We start from the raw sequence: 12527 nt of genomic DNA, 5'->3' as shown, positions 1-12527 counted from the left end.
ATAGGTTCAACTTTGATATCTGGGCCTAAACCACCAGTGGTCTGCAAAGGTTGACAAGATACGACATACTCACTTACATGTGTATATGTTCATAATATGAAAACCATACTTGAATTTTGGACAAACATAATCTATCTATGATGTTTATCTGAGGTAGCTATAAGCACCTCCATGCTATAAAAATAGTACCATATTTCCCATTAAACCTAGTAAGAGGTGAATGTGTGTGTAATGGTAAGCAGCAATGAATAGGAAAGTTAAAGATAAGGATTTTTATTTTGACAACCAAAATCTGAAAAATTGGCCCCTGAAATTATGACAAAATTTGGTATATGCCCATAGCCTAATGCAAAATTTGGTATATGACCATAGCCTAATAAGTGACAAATTTAATAATAGTTCACCATTATCAATATTAGAATTTATATACCAGTATTAAAGAAATCCAGTATTTCCCCCTCCTTTTCTGGTCTCCTCCCCGCCCCTATCTGTACCGCTATACATATGCACCCAAAATGGATAAGTAAACCTCTCAGAGCTTTTGAAAAACAGTATTGGGGTTGAGCCACAACCACTAACTGAATCCTATATATGCTTGGCAGCATAGCGTATGAAGTGTTTCTTAGTCCCAGCTAAGTGAGCCAACTGACTAATGGTGAAGGAACAGACAACTGCCTTGAGTTTCCTGCAAACCCTTGGGTTCACACTCAGTGAATTTCACTTGAAAGGCCTTAAACTTTTGCACCACATAGTGACACACATGTGTGATCATAATCACTATTACCTGATTTCAGATTTTGTAAACCATGTACAAATAAATATAGCACAGTGTCAGGCCAAACTTGATAAAATCTTCAAGAAGCCATATGTTCAGCATGTGTGCTCTCAGCCCTCCAATACCACCAACCTTTTGCTTGGAGAAATGAGGGGAAACCCAGAAAGTTCAATCCTCTCTCACTCCCAGTATTAAAACAAAACAAAGTAGCAAGCAAGCAGGTTTTGTCCCACTGTCTGGTCCCCCACAAGTATCTCCTGTCCTTCTTGCCAGCACTCCCAATTCGTTTCCTCATACATTGAAGACACACCAACTCGCTCCCACCTGACAGTCCCAACGACCGCTTGTCCCCACTGTAGGCCCCCAAAACTTGGTATAACTGTCCACAAGGCTCTTGCCTGAGAACCTCAAGGTCCCTATCGCCCACCTAGGAGAGGCCCCACTCCCAACCCAATCGCCTTGACGATCCCCTCTGACCCCAGATACTGGCTCAAAGCTCCTTCCCCAACGCCACCAGTCCACCTGGGGAGCCCCCATCCGTTCCCGGCCCCGCCACCCACCGGCAGCCCAACCCACACACCCTCCACCGGGGTCGCCAAGGGCAGGGTGCGACTGCGAGGCGCACGGGTAGGGTGTGGGCGTGCAGGAGGGATCCTCTGCGCGTGCCAGGCTGCCAGCGTGTCACATACGTGAGACGCGTATCCACGTCTGCACGCGTGGTCGTGGGAGCGTGGGTGTGGCAGGACCGGGCCCTTCGCCCGCCCGGATCTCAGGCCGCTGTCCTCTTACCCCGCTGGGAGCCCCTCACCTTCCTCGGCAGCCCCGCCTGCCTCGGGCTCCTTCCGCACGGCCACTCATCCGCGTACCGCACCCGCTCGGGATATATACCGTCATCCGGGAGGCCGCGGCAGTGGGGCGGGCCGGGAGCGGGGGCCGAGGGGAGCGCCAGCCCCGGCCACCCCGCCCCTCTCGCCGCTCCTACTGGCTGCCAGCCGGGGGAGGAGCGGAAGCCAGCGGCCCAGACACGTCAGCGCCAGGAGCGCAGGAGGCCGGGCGGGCGCCGGGGCGGGGCGGGGCTTGCGCGTCACTCATTCTCTGGCCCAATGGGGCCGGCCCCGGGGGGTCCTGTCAGCAGACGGCCCCGCCCCTCCAGCGCCCGAGGTCTGGGTGGGAAGGGGTGTCAGCTGCGTGCGCGTGCAGGGCAGCGGCCCGGCCCCGCTAGGGTACCGCTGGGCGGGTCCTAGGAGCCTTGGGTTGTGCCGCTCTTAGTCGGCCCGTCGGCCCTGCGGCGCGGGGGGCGCGGCCTGTCCAGAAGCGGGCCGCGGAGTTGGGCAGGGAGCTGTGTCCTCGGTGGCGGATTTCTGAACACCCACGCGGGTGGTTGGGAAAGAGCGGCGGATTTCTCTGCGGAGAACCCTTTGGCGCGCTCTCTGACCTTGGGCAAGTTATTTCATCTCGAGTTCGCCAGATGCCTGGCAGGGCCCCTAACTCGCTCTCTGGTGGTGGTTTGGATTCCAAGCCAGGCCGGTTTCCTTTTGCACAAGCAGACACCAAAGAAAAGAGGAAATGGCAAGCAAAGGTGTTAGATAACGTGAGCTAGCGATACGCGCGCCAATGAGAGTGAGCCCAAGTTCAGCTTTGCCTGTCTGTGGACTTAACCTCGCTAGGCCTCAGTACCCTGCGAGAAGATAGTGGTTGGACTGGACGACCTCCAAGGCCATTCCAGAGCCAGTATTTACAGTCCTGTTATATAACCTAGTGCGGGTGTGCTTGCGCAGGTTATATATTCAGCACTACACCTTAAGAAGTTGTGTTTACATTTAAAGTTGTGTTGCATTTTGCAGTTTTTGCAAGAAGTCCAGTATGTTAAAGTACCAAAAATACCTAGATTTAACATAGAACCAAAGAAATTCAGGCATTTAGATGCTTTTCTTCTACTTTGTTGAGTGCAAGGGCCTTTTCATTTCTTTTATCAGTTGCAAAATCACCCACCACATCAAGTAACAGCAGCAAAACTTAAACTTAGTAAGTAATGCTGATAGATTTACATTCAGGAGATTGAATACTCTCCATCTTTCATGATCCCAGAACTTCATTCATGTATTGGAAAGCTTTATAATGTAGAGATTGGGTAAGAGCAGGGGATCTGAAGACCGAATTCCAGCTTCTTTATCGTTTGTGATCTCTGGCAAGTAAGTTAGCTCTTGTGCATCAGTTTGTTCATCTATAAAATACAAACAATAATAAAAATGCCATTAGGACTGTTGTGAGGATTAAACCAATCAATACAAATAAAGTATATAGAACAGAGTAAACACTAAATAAATTTTAGTTATTGTTATTTGTTGAGTGCTTATTCTATGTTGAAAAATTTGAACTAGGAGACACAGATTCAAAATCATAGTTCTAGACTTACTTGCTGTGTGACTTTCAGCAAGTCGTTAAACCTCTCTAAACTCCAATTTCCTCCTTTTTACAATGAAGATAATACCTACTTCATATGAGTGTAGTAAAAATTAAGTGAGAAAGAACCTAAGATAGTGCCTGGAGTATTACAGGCGTTCTGTAAATCTTAGATGAATGCATTAATAAAGAGCAAAGTCATTGTTTAAAAACTATTTAAAGAAAAAAGGTAGAAATGGGGTCCAGCACAAATGTATTGTAAAATCAAATTTTTACTTTTACCTTTATTGCTAATTTTTTTTTCTGGTTACTAGACAAAAGAAGAGCCTTAACCTCATCTTACAAGTTAAATGTCCAGCTACTTTTACACTAAAAAGTTATTTCTCCCCTTCAAAATACTTTTTATATATGTGGCCTTTATTTCCTACCCTCTGCAAGGTTTCAGTGTAATCTTAGAATATACATGTGGTCTTTTAAGAGCTGATTGAAGAGAACAAGGCAAGAATGCTCACTCCACCTATGATTATTTAACATTACATTAAAAGTATCAGCTAATGCAATTAGACAAGAGAAATTATAAGAGGCTTAAGAATTAGAAAAAAATAAATAAACCTACTTTGACTTTCAAATGACATGAGATAATACCTAGGAAACCCTAGAGAGTCAATAAGACTAACAAACAATAAAAGATTTCAATAAGGTAGCAGGCTATAAAATGAGCATATAGAAATCAATAGCTTTCATATAGACAAATTATAACCACTTAGAAGATATGATGGTAGAGAAAATCCCATTTACAGTAGCAACAAAGAAAATTAAGAATGTGCAAAACCTGTATGAAAACTGTAAAACATTCCTGAAAGCCACCAAATATACTTGATCAAATGGAAAAATATCTCTTATTGATTCTTAAATTACACTCCTTGTTAAATTATGAATTTATAAATTAGACAAAATTGATAGTAAAGTTCTCATGGAAAACATGCAAGAACAGCTTGGAAAACACTGAAAAAGAAATGCTGTAATAGGAAGCCTACCTACCAGATATTAAAATATTCCATGAATCCTCTATTATTAAAAAAATGTGCTGGTACATGAATAAATAGACCAGTGGAATAGACTAGAAAGTCCAAAAATGAGCCCAAGTGCATATGGAAATTTACTATGTTATAAAGGTGGCATCTTAAACCACCAGAGCAAAAAAAAAAGGACAATAATAAATAAATGGGACACCTGCATGGCCACTTGAGAAAAGATAATACCCAATCCATACTTCATGTCATTTATAAGAATAAACTCCAAATAGATCAGAGATCTAAGTGTAAAATACGAAATCATAGAAGTACTAGAAGAAAACGTGGAATACTATACAGCTGCCAAAAAGAAAGAATGAGACTAATATGAACTGATATGGAGTGACTTTGAGGATGTATTTTTACATGAACAAAAAAAGCAAGGTGCAAAAGAGCATACATAAATGAAAGAAGGGAAAATAAGAAAAACATATATCCATCTGCTTATTTACAAAAAAAAAAACAAAACACCAGTGTGATTAGTTACCTGGGGGGGGGGGTTATGAATCAAGTAGAAGGAGGGAGGGGGTGTGATATGTCTCTAAATATAACTCTCTGTATAGTTTTATTTTTGGAACAATGTTAATGTTTTACATATTATTCAAAAAGTGAAATAAAATGAACAAGTGGGGCGGGGGTCAAACCCTGAAATAAAAAGCAAACAAAAATAAATCAACCTAACAGTATCTTAAATAGCATGACTTCTCTGAAGGGGACCCCAAGGAACTAAGTCAAGTAACTTTTGAACACAGTATTTTAAAAAAAAATTTATTGAAATTGGCTTATAATAAGCTATAGATATTTGAAGTGCATAATTTAATGATTTTTGACATATGAATATATCCATGAGTGCAGTGTTTTAACCATAGACTCTGAATTTAAAGACAAAAAGAACTGTAAACAAATATTAAACTCTAGTTAGTAATTTTCACAGTGATATGAGTTAGCAATTCTGGAACTATTTTGCGTGTGTTGTGGACGTCAGTAAATGACTAAATATATGGAGGATAATGGGAAACTGTTCTTTTACTATTACAGAAGAAAATTACAAATATGGAAAGGGAAAGAGACTAGAATTAATTCCTTAGTGCCAGATTGAAGTTGAATTTATCAGTATTAACTCATGGTTTTTGATCTAAATACAGAAACAGATACAGATATGTGTGTATATATGATAGAAATGTACATATAAAAATTTAGCTGGCGGCAGTGGCTCATGCCTGTAATCCCAGCACTTTGGGAGGCTGAGGTGGAAGGATTACTTTAGGATGGATGTTCAAGACCAGCCTGGGCAACATTGGGAGACCTGATCTCTACAAAAAATAATTTAAAAAATTAGCCAGAGGCAATGATGCATGTCTGTAGTCCTAGCTACTCAGGAGGCTGAGGCAGGAGGATCCCTTGAGCCTAGGAGTTCGAGGCTGCAGTGAGCTATGATCACACCATTGCATTCCAGCTTGGGAAGACAGAGTGAGACCCTGTCTCTGAAAAAATAAATGTATATATATACATGTTTAGAGATGTATGTGTACATTGTACATACATACTTCTCAGTCGTATTTCCTAATGAGCACTCCTAGCAATTGCAATGAGCATACCTATCACCCAGATCTAGTTTCTAAATATCATTACCCTCTAAAAGGAAATAGTGCTACTTGAGAAATGTGTGATTCCAGAGCTGGACAGGAAAAGTCCAGGTAGGTCAGAAACTTCTCATAGTGTAAGAAAGTACCCCCAAACTAATGGGGACGTGTAAAATTGAAACAGAAACCAACTTTAAGCCAATAAAACAATTTGAGCATCAAAGTTAAAACATTATAAAAATGATTTATTACCCATTGAATAAAATAAGAGTTCATAGGGCACACTGATATAGATAAATAAACAAACAAATAAATGACAGAGAAGGGAAAGCACTTCCTTTCAGCAGAGCACCAACTAATAAATGTAGAAGAAATGATGCAGTTAGAAATCATTATAGTACTATTACAGATTCAGACAAGAATCATAAATGGATGCTAAAAACCAGTGAGTGAAACTGGAGTCATGGACAGGATATTTGCAGTTTTAAAGTATCTTCCCACAAATTATTTATTAGTTACAAAGGGAAAATATTAATTTTCCAAAGGAGAAACCTGATGGACATCATCTTAACCAAATGAGCAAAGTTAACATCATCGGTGATGGGACAAGCTGACTTCATGTGCTTCTTGATCTGATTCCCTGAGGATACAATATCCTTCTTTGCCCAAAAATGCACATCCTCAATCTAATCATAAGAAAAATTAGACAAACTGAGACTGCAGATTTGTCAGAATAACTGGTTTACTCTTCAAAAACGTCCAAGTCATGAAAGACAAATAAAGGCTGAAAAACTGACCCATATTAAAGGAGACTAAAAATACATGCCAATGTGATTCTAGATTGTATCCTACAATTAGAAAAAAGAAATAGCCATAAAGGACATTATTGGAATAATTAACAAAATTCAAATATGGATTTTGGACTAGATAATAGCATTGTACTAATGTTAGATTTTCTTATTTTGATCATTGTGCTGTGATTATGTAAATGAATGTCTGTGTTCTTAGGAAACATATACTACAATATTTAGGGGTAAAGAAGTATGATGCCTGCAATTTATTCTTAAATAGTTCAGAAAGAAATATATGTGCATGCATATGGTGGAGAGGAAAAAATTTGGGAGGTACAGTAAATAATAATAAAGCAAATGGAGGAAAATGCTAACAATTAGTGAATTTGGGTAAAGGGTAAATAGAACTCCATTGTATTGTTCTGCAAGTTCTCTGTAAAATTGAAATTATATAAAAATTATAAAATACAAAAAATTAAAATACAGCTAACGGTAGAGTTCTTCATTGTCAGTCCAAACACAAAAGAAAAGCTTTTTTGATAAATTTCAGATTAATATGGGTGCACAAATGCTTCGATTACATAAATTGCCTTTGCACCACCGAGTCAGAGCTACAAGCGTGCCCATCCCCAGACAGCACACACCACACCCATTAGAAAATCTTTAACCCACTGAGCACACACCTCTGGAGGAAAAGGATTGAAGAAGGGTGTGATAGTCAGTGTAGTTTGCCTGTCCTGTGCTACATGCCCTCTGGCGTCCACTCAGAATGCCACGCCACTTGAGAAGCTGTAAATGCCACCAGCAGTGCTGTTTATGGTGGCATCTGTGTGTCCTTTGGACAGGAATAATGATAAGTGTTTTTCTCTCAGTTTCAACTTTCCAGTTGGAAACAGTGAGGCTTAGATGAAGAGTATAAGAACTTGTACACAGTGAAGATTGCCTGGAATCCCTCTGTGTTTATATGTGGATGTCCCTGAGACCAAACTATTCTCTTAAGAGCAAACAGGCATATTTTCAGCATTCAATAAAGAACAAATTGATGTTTGTTCAAAATCTGTTTATTGGGTTATTCTGTGCTAGACCTTGTGACAGACACCATGGGGAATCAAGAGTCTGTGTCCTCAAGGAATTTATAGGGCAACAATAGAGATAGGAGAGATGTTCCTTTTTCAAGGTAAAGAGCTGTAAGTGCCATAGTGAATGCACAAATAAAGGATGTAGGATCTCAGAGGAGGGAGAGAATAGAGGAATGAAGTTTCCCAAAAGGATAGGCCAATAGGGTTTGGAAAAGAGGTGGGAGGCGAGGGACAGCCTTGCTCCTTACAGGAGGCTGCCCTTTGATACTCAGCCTGGTGACGGAGGCCTTTACATGTTTTCCCACTGGCAACACCATCACCTTTTCTAATTCCTGCTGCCTTCTTAATAAAAAAAGACCAAGGAATCTGTACTCAGGTAAAGAACTTAGGAAGTGAGATATCTACCTAGGGGTTGCTATTAAATAAGCTGTGAAATTTGAAGCAACAAAAAGGGAATATTTACCAAAAGGTATGTATTTTCAGTAGTATGTTATGATCTCAGCTTGGTTTTTAAAAAGATAAATGGATAATACTTTCATCTATTAGATAGCTAGATGATAGATGATGGATAGATAGAAAGAAAGAATGGGTAGATAGAAGCTGTGAAACCTAGAAAAAAGTCACCTAAATTCCCTGAACTTCAGTTTTCTCATCCACAAAACTAAGGCAATAATACATTCCACAAAGCTGGAAAGAGAATTGAAAGAGAAAAGGTGTAGCACACAGTAGCTATTCAATAAATGTTAGGTGAACAAATGAAAGAAGAAAAGAAAGATGAAAACGAAAGAGAGAAAAGAAGTGAAATGGAATAGTCCTCCATTAAAAATACAGAATCATCAGCTCTCTGGGAGGGCGAGGGGGGAGGATCACTTGAACTGAGGAATTCAAGACCAGCCTGAGCAAGAGTGAGACCCTGTCTCTAAAAAAAAAAAAAAAAAAATAGAAAAATTAGCCTGGTGCAGTGGCGGGGGCCTATACTTCCAGCTACTTCGGAGGCTAAGGCAAGAGGATCACTTGAGCCCAGGAGTTTGAGGTTGCAGTGAGCTATGATGACGCCACTGCTCTCTAGCCAGGGTGACAAAGCAAGACCCTGTGTCAAAAATTCAGAAAGACATACAACAGTATGTTTTTTCTTTTAAGAACAATGGAATTATGGTGATTTTTATATTCTTTTGGATGCTCTTTAAGGAGTATTTTCTAAATTTGCTACAGTGGAAATTATTTTATAATTTGGATAATATATAATTTTTAATTTCAGAAAAGCAGGTATGTTAACAACTAGAAGAGCTGCTTGCTTCTTTTTCCCTGCTGTTGTGCCAGACATGTGCCAGTCTGTCCACACTCACTTGCACGTCCAGTGATGATGCGTCCAGGTTTTTCTAACAGTGGATTGAAAGTGAGCCTGGCTGTACCAGAGTTGTCTTCCCTCCACTGTCCTGAATGCAATGGCCTCAGCTAGTCCATGGAACTTTTAAAAATGCCCAGCTTATTCCCCAGCAGTAGACACGATGCCCCAGGAGAGTTTAGCCCAGCTCAAGTCTCAGTTCAAGGCAAGACAGGAGCATTAGTGAGATCACCATTTCCAAGAGCCTACAAACAAATGGGCGGTGGAGGGATTAGGGCTTTGACTTTTCTGCTGACAGTTTCCTAGGACATGAGTATTTCATCCTCCCAGGAGATCATCCTGACGTAGCTCACCACTCCACCCACACTAGGGATTTTCCGTAGCTCAGGGTGTGTTTTGAAATACTGCGAAATGACAAATACACCCTATGAAATGACAAATCTTTTTACTCAGTGTTTTCCACACCCTCTCAAACAAAGTATATGCAATCCTTCAGAGGATGTTGATCTCTAAAGTTGTCAGAGAGGTCTTTGTGCATCTACAGTGGGTGGGATGCTGGGGGTGATATACAAAAATGAGTAAATGTACAACTCCTCAAAACTGTAACCTCAGAAGTGGATATGGAGCAAAATGGAATGAACTGGAAAGTAAGCATCTAAAAGTGTGTTGGTGTGTGATAATTACGGAGACACACAGCCTCAAGACTCCACACTGAGGTCTGGTTTTTATGGTGTGAAGGAATGGACTTTAAATTCCATTCCTGCACTGTTGGCTAGAGATTATCTGGTCTACCTCTCTTAATTCATAGATAAGGAGACAAAATTTCTCCTAAGCAAAGTGGTTCACTGAAGCCCAGGACAAGTAGTTAAGAAGCAGAAGCAAGATTAGAAGTCAATCTATTGCTATTTAACAGGGTTTCTCTGGAGGTAATGAGTGTAAAAGTAATCCAATCATTAAAAATCTTAACCACCATAATATATGATTCCATATTTTCTTCTCTTAAAGCTACAGGGCTCATTACCATTATGGGTTGTAGGTCAAATATTTAACACTTGCTCACAGGAGCCCACTTGGCGTGCTTTTTCCAATGCAGGTAGCCACTCAGTGATGCTGTCTCCAGGGGAAATTCCTCAGAAACTCAGCCTGGGATGGCTTCTGACCTACACTGAAACTAGAAGGGCAACATTGTTCCAAACCTGCCTCTCCACCTGTCTGGTCATTGTTCAGACACCACCTCTGCTTAGCTGTTGACGTTTCATAAAATGGTTTCTCAGATGTAGATTATCTCTCATAACATGGTTTTCATGATCAGTTTTCTCAGCTCTACTTTAAGTGCAGTATGTTTGAATTTATTGTGCATTTTATCTCTGATGCTTCTCAACTCAATACAAGTGACACACACACAAGTTATATCACAAGTTATTTTTGTTGGAGATACTTCCTAGTCACCTATTCCTTCTCTATGAATCTTTGACAGATGAAATTTGTTTTATATTTTCCGGGCAATATCTTTAACAAAAAGATCAAAATGGGATGTCACTTCTAAAATATCTCAGGTACAGCAAGAAATTCCTCAATATTTCTTGCTCTAGGCCCATTATCTCCCCCTGGCCTGTGTTACTTGATATTAATGGAAGAAAGAACTGGTGTCGCAATAAAAGCCTGCCAGTGCTAACTGGCTTGATGTCAAAACTGAAGTATAAAGGTGTGGCTTCAAAACTTCCCTGGGTTCTCAGAGCTGCTGGGCAATTATTTCCTGTGTTCCCATACAACATTCATTTATTCATTTAATTTGTCTTAGCACAAATGCTGCTTAGCATAATAGGCAAGAACATGAACTCTGAAGCCAGACAGCATGCGTTTGAATCTTGGCTCTGTAGTTACTAGCTGAATGACCTTCAGCAAGTTAATCGGTGTCTCTGTGCCTCACTTCCCAAACAGGGATAATAATAGGACCTACCTACTAGGGTTGCTGTGAGGATTAATATTTTTAAAGTGTTTAGAGCTGTTTCTGACACAGAGTAAGAGCTCTGTAAGTTTTTGTTTAAAAAATAATATTTGCTAAGTTTGGCTTATTGGGTATCAGGTATTGAGAGTAGAATGATGTGGGTTTGGACAGAGTTGTATAATCTTACCCTCTCCTTGAGTGTGGTCAGGACCTGGAACTTGCTTCTAACTATTAATAGTAGAATATGGAAAAAGCGATGGGCTATATCCCCTGGGCACATTCTGCTATACGACAAAGGTGAGAGGATGCCACTCCCAAGATAGCGTTACATTGTGTAAGACTCCTTCTTGCCAGCAGACTCACTTTCACCTCTCTGCTGGCCTTGAAGAAGCAAACTGCCATGTTGTGAATAGCCTCTGGGAAGGACCAGGGCAGAAAACCGCATGCACCTTCTAGGAGCTGAGAGTAGCCTCCAGTCAGCAACAGTACAAACCAGCAATAGCAAAACAATAACAACAACAAACCCTGAAGATTGCAATCCTGCACATGCAAGATGACAGAGGGAGCTTGAGAGTGGATTTGTCTCCAATCGAGCCTCCAGGTAAGAAGGCATCAGAGCTGCCACCTCGACTGCAGCCTGGTGAGACTTTGAAGCAGAAAACCCAGCTAAGCCCTCGACCAGCTAAACCACCTGAGCTTGATTGCAGCCCTGTGAGAGACCCTGAACCAGAGATTCATGTAGGTGAACAGATTGGAGACAAACACACATGCTAGTTGTTCTGACCTGAAGTACATCTCTACCACACAAATACTATATATTTCTCTAGTTCATTTATTTTGCCCTTCTCCTACATGACTATTTCACATCTTTTCTCTCTCAGACCTCTGTAATGTTCTGCCCCATGCTCACTCTCAACACATAACCTTTCTTCTCCTTTCATTGAGAAAAACAAAAGCAATCAGAAGAGAACTTCCACAAGCTCCCACCACCACAACCACCCATCTACTTCTATCTGCACCCATATTTTTATCTTATCTCCAAGTGCTTGGGATGAAATATCCATGGCCCAATCCCTCTACCTGTGAGCTATTATTAATAGTAGATCCCATCCCCTCATGCCTACTCAAGGACATCATTCCAGGACTTGAATTCTTACTAGGTATCTCAAAATTAGCATGTCTTTAACTGAGCTCCTGATTGATTCCTGTGCCTTTCCAAAACAAAACTGCTTCTCTTTTATCTCTGTGGTTTCTCAGGCCAAAAATCTGAAAATCGTCTGGACTCTTTTTTCTCCTTTTTCTCGTTCCAGATCCAATCTATAGTAAATCCCACAGGCTTTATCATCAAAATATATCCAGAATCCTATCAGTTCTCACCATCACTTTCTCCCATCCCCATCTCTTACCTGGATTACAGTAATAGTCTCCAAACAGGTCTTGCTTCTACCTTTGCCCCTTTTAAGGCCATTCTGAGTATAATCAGCAGCCAGAATGATCTCTAGAATTACATCATTCCTCTGCTCAAAACCC

The 12527-nt window shown here is 40.8% G+C and overlaps 1 protein-coding gene across 4 annotated transcripts in view; it reads right to left on the bottom strand.

Annotated features, from left to right (window-relative positions):
- UAP1 (UDP-N-acetylglucosamine pyrophosphorylase 1) overlaps positions 1–1844 on the bottom strand; it is a 29490-nt gene extending 27646 nt beyond the window's left edge. For 3 of the 4 annotated variants that reach the window (XM_045547222.1, XM_045547224.1, XM_045547225.1), the window contains exon 1: positions 1584–1844. The gene's annotated coding sequence lies outside the window, so the exon portion shown is untranslated. Of the gene's footprint in view, positions 1–1564 lie in introns of all 4 variants that reach the window. The other variant, XM_045547223.1, reaches the window with a different exon arrangement.
- Positions 1845–12527: the final 10683 nt, after the last annotated feature.

This window comes from Lemur catta, chromosome 3 (assembly GCF_020740605.2).
Source record: "Lemur catta isolate mLemCat1 chromosome 3, mLemCat1.pri, whole genome shotgun sequence".
NCBI lineage: Eukaryota > Metazoa > Chordata > Mammalia > Primates > Lemuridae > Lemur > Lemur catta.
This window is presented reverse-complemented; position numbering and strand designations above follow the sequence as displayed.